At 40.7% G+C, this 8,883-nt stretch overlaps 1 pseudogene; it reads left to right on the top strand.

Moving 5' to 3' along the window:
* Window positions 1-5,227: 5,227 nt before the first annotated feature.
* LOC102819490 overlaps window positions 5,228-8,883 on the top strand; it is a 7,589-nt pseudogene continuing 3,933 nt past the window's right edge.

Here is an 8,883-nt window from a genome sequence, read left to right as displayed (position 1 = left end):
TCAAGTATGGCTGCGGTAGTGAGGTTGGCCCAGGATAGGACATTGTTTCATTCTGCTGTGCATGGGGTCGCTATGAGTCGGTTCTGACTCAATGGCACAGGACAACAGCACCAACATGAACAAGATCATATTTTGGCTTTCATGGACTTGTTCTAATTTTCTTCAGCTTCATCCTGAACTTGCATATAAGCAATTGATAATCTGTACCACAGTCTGTCCGTGGCCTTGTTTTGGCTGATGATATGGCACTTTTCCACCAGGTGTAGTCAGTTTGATTTCTGTGTATTCCATCTGATGAGGTCCATGTGTATAGTTGTCTTTTATGTTGTTTAAAACAGGTATTTGCAATGAAGAAATCATTGGTCTTGCAAAATTCTATCTTGTGATCTCCAGCATCATTTCTATCACCAAGGCCGTATTTTCCAACCTCTGATCCTTCTTCTTTGTTTTCAGCTTATGCGTTTCTGGCACCAGTAATTATCAACAGATTTTCTTGCATATTTGATCAGTCTCAGATGGAAGAAGCTGGTAGAATTCTTCAAATTTTTAATCACTGACTTTAATGGTTAGTGCATAAATTTGATTAGTAGTTGTATTAACTAGTCTTCGTAGGTGGATGGGTATTATCGTCTCACAAGCAGCTTTGTTCTTCAAGGTAGATCTTGAAATGTTTTGTTTGTTTTGTCATTCCTGGCATAGTAAACCGTCAGATTCAACATGGCTAGTACCCGTCCACTTCAGCTCACTGATTAGTGTAGGTTATTGATATTTATGCATTCCATTTTTAATAACTTCCAATATTCCTAGTTCGTATGTCATACATTCTATGTTCCAATTATTAATGGATAGTTATAGCTGTTTCTCCTAATTTTAAGTGTCCCCATCATCAAATGAATGTCCGAAAAGCGTTACTTCATTTGCATTATCACAGTTAATTCTACTTCGAGGATGTAGCTCTTCCTCATTCGTATTTTGGGTGCCTTCCAACCTGAGGGGCTCATCTATTGACACTATATCTGACATTACTCTGGTTCTATTCCTAATGCTTTGATATTCAATATCTGCCAGTGTTCTGCTGCTATTCATGAGGTTTTCAATGGCTAAGTATTCATAAATAGTCTGCTTCTCTTTCTTTCTAGTCTGTCTCAGTCTGGAAGCTAAGTTTAAACCTGTCCACCATAAGTGGTTCTGCTGATATTTAAAATACCAGTCAGCAACATGCTAAGCCACAACAGAATGACAAACTGGCAGAGGAGTAGTATATGATGTATTGCATTAGACAAATCTGCTGCACAAGACCTCTTTGAGGTGTTTAAGAGAAAAGATTCAGTTTGAGGACTAAGGTGTGCCTGACACAAACCATGGCATTTTCAATAACTTCATATGCATGTGAAAGTTGGACAGTGAATAAGGAAGACCAAAAAAGAATTGATGCATTGAGTTATGGTGTTGGGGAAGAATACTAAAAGTACCATGGATTTCCAGAAGAACTAATAAATCTGTGTTTGGAAGGTATATCTAGAATATTCCTTAAGAAGTCAGGATGGTGAGACTTCGTCTCCCTTACTTTGGGCATATTATCAGAAGGGACCTATCCCTGGAAAAGAGTACATCATGCTTGGTAAAGTGGAAAAGAGGAAGACCCCCAATGAAATGGATTGGCACAATGGCACCAGCAATAGGCTCAAGTGAAATAATGATTGTGAGGATGGCACAGGATAGGGCAGTGTTTTGTTCTATTGTGCACGGGGTCACTATGAGTTGGAACCAACTCCACAGCACTTAACAATAACAACAACAACTTACAGCATCATAACAACATATATGCCATCATTGTATGATAAATTGGCAGACAGGTGCTAAAAATGTTAATCAGAGTTCAGACACTTTCCTTGCCCAGTGGAACATCTTGCATACTTCACTTTGGAGTTGTGATCTCTGTGTTGTAGTCAGAGTGATGGTGGTGGTGGTTATATGCTGTGGAGTCAGTTCCGACTCCTAGTGACCCTGTACAGGGTTTCCGAGGCTGTAAACCTTTACAGGAACAGAAAGCCTCATCTTCCTCCCACAGAACAGTTGGTAGTTTCAACTTGCTGACCTTGCAGTTCACAGCCCGATTCGTAACCATTATGCGACCAGAGGTCCTTAGTCAGAGTGATAGTTTTTGAAATTCAGAATGATCATGCCCTTTGCCATTCCTCATCTTTCTCATGCTTATATTCATACACCAGAAACTTCACAGTGTTCTCTCTTTTATTTATTTAGTCCCTGTGTGCCTGTGATTCCATTCTATGGGATTCTGTTTTATGGGATACCATTGAGAAGGAATCATGACACACCCAGCTCTAATATAGCCTTGCCAGTCTGTTCTCATACAAGGTTTGCCTCACTAGTTATGGGCTAAGACTCAGCATTTATTTTTAGAGGACACAAGTTAGCAAACACCAGCCAAGAGGCCACCCCCAGGATCTCAAGCCAAAGTCAGCATTGGACAAGGAAGTGGGGTTTCTGTGGCATGAGCACTAAGGAGAAAGCACTGTTTTGGGAACTCTAAGAGGTTGAGGACTTCTGGTATGGTGCAGTAGGATAAGTTTGACAGTTCAAACCTACCACCTGTTCCTTGGAAACTCTATGTGGTTGTTGTTAAGTTCTGTCTAGTTGGTTCTGACTCATAGTGAACCTGTACAGAATTTTTGAGGAGCAGCTGGTGGGTTTGTACTGCTGACCTTGTGGTTTGCAGTCTAGTGCTGATCCTACAGCACCACACCATGAGTTAGCAACAACAAAAGGCAGAAGTAAGGGCTGATTCTTAGCAGGAAAGACACCTATTGCTCTTAAAAATACAGGTCAAAATTTTAACATGGCCTTTGATCAAAAGTTCTTTTTTTAAAATTTGACCTCTACCTCCCTCCTTGGGGAAGAAAGAGGAGGCTTTCTACTCCTGTGAAGATTTACAATCTCAGAAACTCCATACATGGTCGATCTGAGTCAGAACTTGCTGGCATATAATCACCACCACCTCACTCTCTAAAGGATCGTGGTGGCTCAATACTATAAATACTCTTGTAATCCATAGGCTTTTTGTTGGTAATACTAGTACCTAGAAGTAGATTACCAGGTTTTTCTTTCTAGTCTATTTTGGTCTGGAAGCTCTGCTGAACCTGTTCTCCATGGGTGACCCTGCTGGTATTTGAAATACTTGTAGCATAGCTTCCAGCATCATAGCAACATACAAGCCACCATAGTATAACAAACTGATAGATGGGTGGTTTAGAAGTAGAGTCACAGCTGAAAAGGAAGATGCTCATACCCACTGTATTTTTGTCAGAATAAGAGATTCTCCTTAGAAGCCATAAGGGTCTGAAGAAATTGAGCTGTCCATGTTGGTGAAGTTTATGGTCTTGCTGCATTTCCATTCTGCCCTATGGACTCAATTTCCTGTCAGCATGGACACATGCATGAACAGACATCTCAGATGTTTGCCATGTCTCTGAAAACAGTAATAGACTGATTTTGTTGTGAGCCAACACAAATTTTTTGAGCATCAGTCTAGATTCAAGCTTTTTATAATGGCAAGACCTGCATACAAGAAGGCTTCCTGAAGAGATTATGGTAACATGTTCAAATTGCTAGAGAATGGTGATGTCAAAGTTTCTGCTAATCCTCTGACCCTTAAGAAGTACCTTTCCATTGCCAGCTTAGGCTCCTCTTCCTTAATTGTCTGGAGGCCCATTGGCTCACTTGGACCTTCTTAGGGAAGAAGCTGAAAAGTGTAGTCTGAAGGTCTTAAATTCTCTTTCTATTGAAGTAGTCAATGGGATCCTGGTGTGGTGCTGTAGGGTAAGCACTGGACTGCTAAACAAAAGGTTGGTTGTTCAAACCCACCAGCAACTTCTTGGAAACCCTATACAGGGTCGCTATGAATCAGAACTGACTTGATGGTACTTAACAACACAACAGAAGCAGGCAATTGATAAAATGGACTAATGGGTTTTCTAGACTATGGGGAACAGGACAAGACAAACACCACCCCTAATCCCTAAATCTCAATAGTCCCGCCATGCTCCAGTCATAACCAGCAAAAATACACACCCCCCCCTTTGCTTCTGCCTCAATTTTTCCCTCTTCAAAAACTTTGCACATCAGTTGTTGTTGTTGTTGTGAAGTGCCGTCGAGTTGGTTCCGACTCATAGCGACCCTGTACAGGGTTTCCGAGGCTGTAAATCTTTACGGGAGCAGAAAGCCTCATCTTTCTCCCGTGTAACAGCTGGTAGTTTCAAACTGCTGACCTTGCAGTTCACAGCCCAATTTGTAACTACTATCAACACTCATGGAAGCAGCAGTCAAGAGATCAGACGACATATTGTATTGGGCAAATCTGCTGCACAAGAACTTTAAAGTGTTGAAGAGCAGAGATGTCAGCTTGAAGACTAAGGTACGCCTGACCAAAGCCATGGTATTTTCAATATCCTCATATGGATGCGAAGGCTGGACAGTGAATAAGGAAGACCGTAGAAGAATTGATGCCTTTGAGTTGTGGTGTTGGAGGAGAATACTAAAAGTGCCATGGACTTCCAAAAGAACCAATAGATCTATTTTGGAAAAAAGTGCAGCCAGAGTGCTCCTTGGAGGCCAGGTTGGCCAAGCTTCGTCTCTCATACTTTGGACATATTGTCAGGAGAGAACAGTTGCTGGAGAAGGATGTCATGCTGGGTAAGATGGAGGGTCAGAGAAAAAGAGGAAGATCCCCAATGAGATGGATCAGCTAGGTGGCATCATTGATGGTGTCAAGTGTGGCAGTGATGGTGGGGTTGATCCAGGATCAGACATTGTTTCATTCTGCTGTGCATGGGGTTGCTATGAGTCGGTTCCGACTCGATGGCACCTGACAACAACAACAACAAGCTACCAGAGCTCCTTTTGCGTGACAGTATCTAATCCTAATTAATTGTCCAATCTAGTGTTCTTGCATCACCCAAGTATCGTGCGTATAGTGCATATCAGACTGACTAAAAAGAAGCTAAAATATTGCTGTCAGTAAATACTTTTTCCTCACAGAGGCATATGAGGGGCATGTTTCATCTTTAAACCATTTGCATCTCACCCTGAAATGCTTTTCTTACATACTACAATGCATTCCTCCTGTCTCTCAATTAGATCTCCATAGTGTTCCTCTCATTCCCTCTCTCTCTCTCTCTTTTTAAAGCTCCTGCTCATAATGGGAACCATGGTTGCTCTACTTTAGATCTGGCTGTATTCCCAGAGCTTCCACTTCCATGTAGCCCATTTTTACACCCATTTTGGGTACTCCAAAGCTCAGCATATTGTTGGCCAGAGATACCTAAAAGGTAACTTCTTTGTTTCTCTGGCTTCCCTTTTACTAGAGGAGAAGAGGTGGGGTGGATTTGCTGGTTAGATTTCTATTCCTATAAGTGTATTGATCCTATAATTAAACACTTAACTGAATTCTTTTTTCCTGTGATTTTCCTTTAATTTCACCCAGGAGCTGGTGTGATGGAGAATGAAGGGATGGCAATGTGTTGGTTTAGATAAACAAGACAGTATTTACCAAATACTGTTCAGAAAGGGCTGAAATATAAAACCTTACCATTTTGGTGCTGATTTCTAGGGGAGGGGGGAGAAGAAAACCAGCATCTACCCTATTTTTTTTTCTAATGGGGGGGTGGGGTTTGGGATGGTAAAAGTGGTAGTGGTGAAAGGGGATGCCTTTAAAAACCATTTATACAATATAAGCAAAGCCAGTTAGTTTTAAAGGAATAAATTGGGGAATATGTACAATTCTAGTGATTCACAATAGAATTGTTTTATTACAGTGGTACTAATGTTCTGTTTACTAAAGTTTTGAATTTTGACCATATTAATATAAAATGAAAAAGTAGAAATCTATCTTACCCACTGTTTTTTTTTTTTGCCTAATATTTGATTCAATTCATATGTATTCAGTGTAGTAAATCCCTCGTGGCTAGTACTCATGATTCTGCTTGTGTAGTTTGGGACCTCTGAATCCTAAAGAAAAACATCTTATATTTGCAGTTTAAGAAAGTAAGAATAACTTTGGAAGCATACACTTGACTATCCCTTTATACTGTATGTTTTGTTACTGCTGTGAAATGCCACCTACTTAGTGGTTCAAATTAACTTTGTGGTCCAGTACTTATCTTATAGCACAACACTAGAACTCCATGTAGAGGTTAAAGAAAAACCTTTTATGTTGAGTCAATTCCAACTTATAGTGACTCTATATGACATGTTGACGTGGTGCTGTGGGTTAATGCACTGGACTGCAAAGTCAGTTTGAACAGCAAGGTCAGCAGTTCAAGCTCACCCTGCTCCTCAGAAACCTACACAGGGTTGCTATGAGTCAGAACTGACTCAATGGCACTTAACAACATCAACAACAAAAACATAGGACAGAACAGAACTGCCCCATGGGTTTTACAAGGCTGTAAATCTTTATGGAAGCAGACGGCCACAACTTTCTCCTGATACACTTCTTGATGGGCTTGATTTCCCAACTTCTGGGCTAGCAGCTGAGCACATTAACTATTTGCACCACCCAGCAACTCCTTGTAGCATCTTAGAGCCTGTTTCTTTTAATTCTCTAACCTCTGCTTTTAAGGATCCCTGACAGCACAGTGGTTAAGTGCTCAGCTGCTAACCCCCAAAATCAGCAGCTCAAACCCACCAGTGGCTTTATGGTAGAAAGATGATGCTTTCAATGCTTCTGTAATGATTTACAGCCTGAGACATCCCATACAGGGTCACTATGCGTCAGAACTGATTCGATAGCACTTAACAACAACAACCTGAAAATTTAAAATTTGATATGTGGTTGGTATTTCTATTGGATTGTACTGGTGTAAAGGGTTTCTTATGATTCTGAGAAATGTTTGATGATGACATTAGTCTGGGTTCTCCAGAGAAGCAGAACCAACAGAGAGGGTGAAGAGAGTGATCGATATTAAGAAGCGTGCTAACACTTGTAGGGTCTAGGAGCCTTTATGGTGCAGTACTTAAGTGCTAGGTTGTTATAACAAAAGTCTGCAGCTTGAATGAACCAGGCACTCTGTGGGAGAAAGAGGTGGCAGTCTGCTCCCACATAGATTTGTAACCTTGGAAACCCTAGGAGGTAGTTGTACCATGCCCTGTAAGGTCACTATGTGTTGGAATTGACCTGGCAGTAGTTAGTCAATTCTACTTTTGTTGTTGTTGTTGTTATGGGGACTGGCAAGTCCAAAATTCATAGGTCAGGTGAGAGGTTGGAAACTGGCAGTCTTGTGTTTGAAATTGCTAGGTCAAGGCTGGACATCCTTGCAGTATTTCTATGTTAGAATCTTGAGGGGAAGACTAATCTTCTCAGAAACCAGTTTTTGACTGTAAGAACCTTCAACTCTTTGGATGAAACCTCCCTCCAATATTGAAGGCTGCTGCTCCTGCTGTGTGCCGTGGAGTTGGTTCCGACTCACAGTGACACTGCACAGGGTTTCCGAAGCTGCAAATCTTTACGGGAGCAGAACACCTCATCTTTCTCCCGTGGAGCAGCTGGTAGTTTTGAACTGCCCAATTTGTAACCATTACACTACCAGAGCTCCTTAATATTGAAGGCAATCTCCTTTATTTAAAGTAAATGAATTATAAATGTTAATCACATCAACTATGTACCTCATGGCAACATTTAGACTGGCATTTGACCAAACAACTAGGCATTGCAACCTAGCCAAGCTGATATATAAAATGAAACATCATAGTTATCTTAGAGAACAATGAACTCAGCTATGGATACAAAGTTACTTACATATTAGCTCATCTTTCTCAAATGTTCTCTTTTCTCTAGAAGAGTATTTCCAAACTTATGTACATGTAGAAATCTCTTGGGGATTTTTTTTTTTTTAAGGTTTTTATTGTGGATTGAGTGAAAGTTTACAGGGCAGATCATCAGTTTTTACACTCAACAAATTATACACCTTGTTTCATTACAATGATTATAATCCCCTCGATGTACCAACAGTTAACAGAATTTCTCTCTATTCACTTTAGCTTTTTTTTTTTTTTTAAACCCTCAGTCATATATAATAATTTACACCTCCAAAGGGCACATTCAGCAAGTCTGCCTCCTGGTCACTGGCTCTTATTCCCCTCTCTTCCCATAAATCTAGAGTCCTCAGCCACTCCCTCTCTCCAAAATTCATAGGTTCATGTCCCCATCTCTGTCTCCTCTGACGTCACTGCTTCTCCAGATAAGGTTCTGCATTCTGCTTGTGCTCTTCTCCCTCGATGGTCCTAGGGTCCTCTATTTCTGGACTGTAAGATTAACCACTTCCCTGTTTTTGTTACAAAACTTCTACGTTTACAATTGTGACTGTTGCAATTAGTCATGATAACAATTATTCACTATTGAATCATACGAATCTTATCCCCATCTCTTTTCACCAGACCCATCTAGACAAAATGAAAACTATTCAGTGGGGACTCTTTTTTTCTCCCTCCCACACTCTTAAACTAAACTCCCTCTGAAACCTTGTAAGCCTGTCACTTCATGCCTTTATCGCCCCCTCATTTTAGGTAGCCAATGTCTAAGTTGCCCGTCCCTATCTACCCTGTATACAGAGGAGATAGCATTGGTACTTGATATGATTTCTTGACTGCTGCTTCTGTGAGTGTTGATAGTTGATCCAAGAAGAATGAAGTCCTTGACAACTTCAATCTTTTCTCCATTGAGAAGAATGTTGGTTATTGGTCCAGTGGTGAGGATTTTTGTTTTCTTGACATTGAGATGTAATCCATACCGAAGGTTGTGCTCTCTGATCTTCATAAGTAAATATTTTAAGTCCTCTTCACTTTCAGCAAGCAGGGTTGTATCAT

This window comes from Chrysochloris asiatica, unplaced genomic scaffold (assembly GCF_000296735.1).
Source record: "Chrysochloris asiatica unplaced genomic scaffold, ChrAsi1.0 scaffold00377, whole genome shotgun sequence".
In the NCBI taxonomy this organism is placed as follows: domain Eukaryota; kingdom Metazoa; phylum Chordata; class Mammalia; order Afrosoricida; family Chrysochloridae; genus Chrysochloris; species Chrysochloris asiatica.
This window is presented reverse-complemented; position numbering and strand designations above follow the sequence as displayed.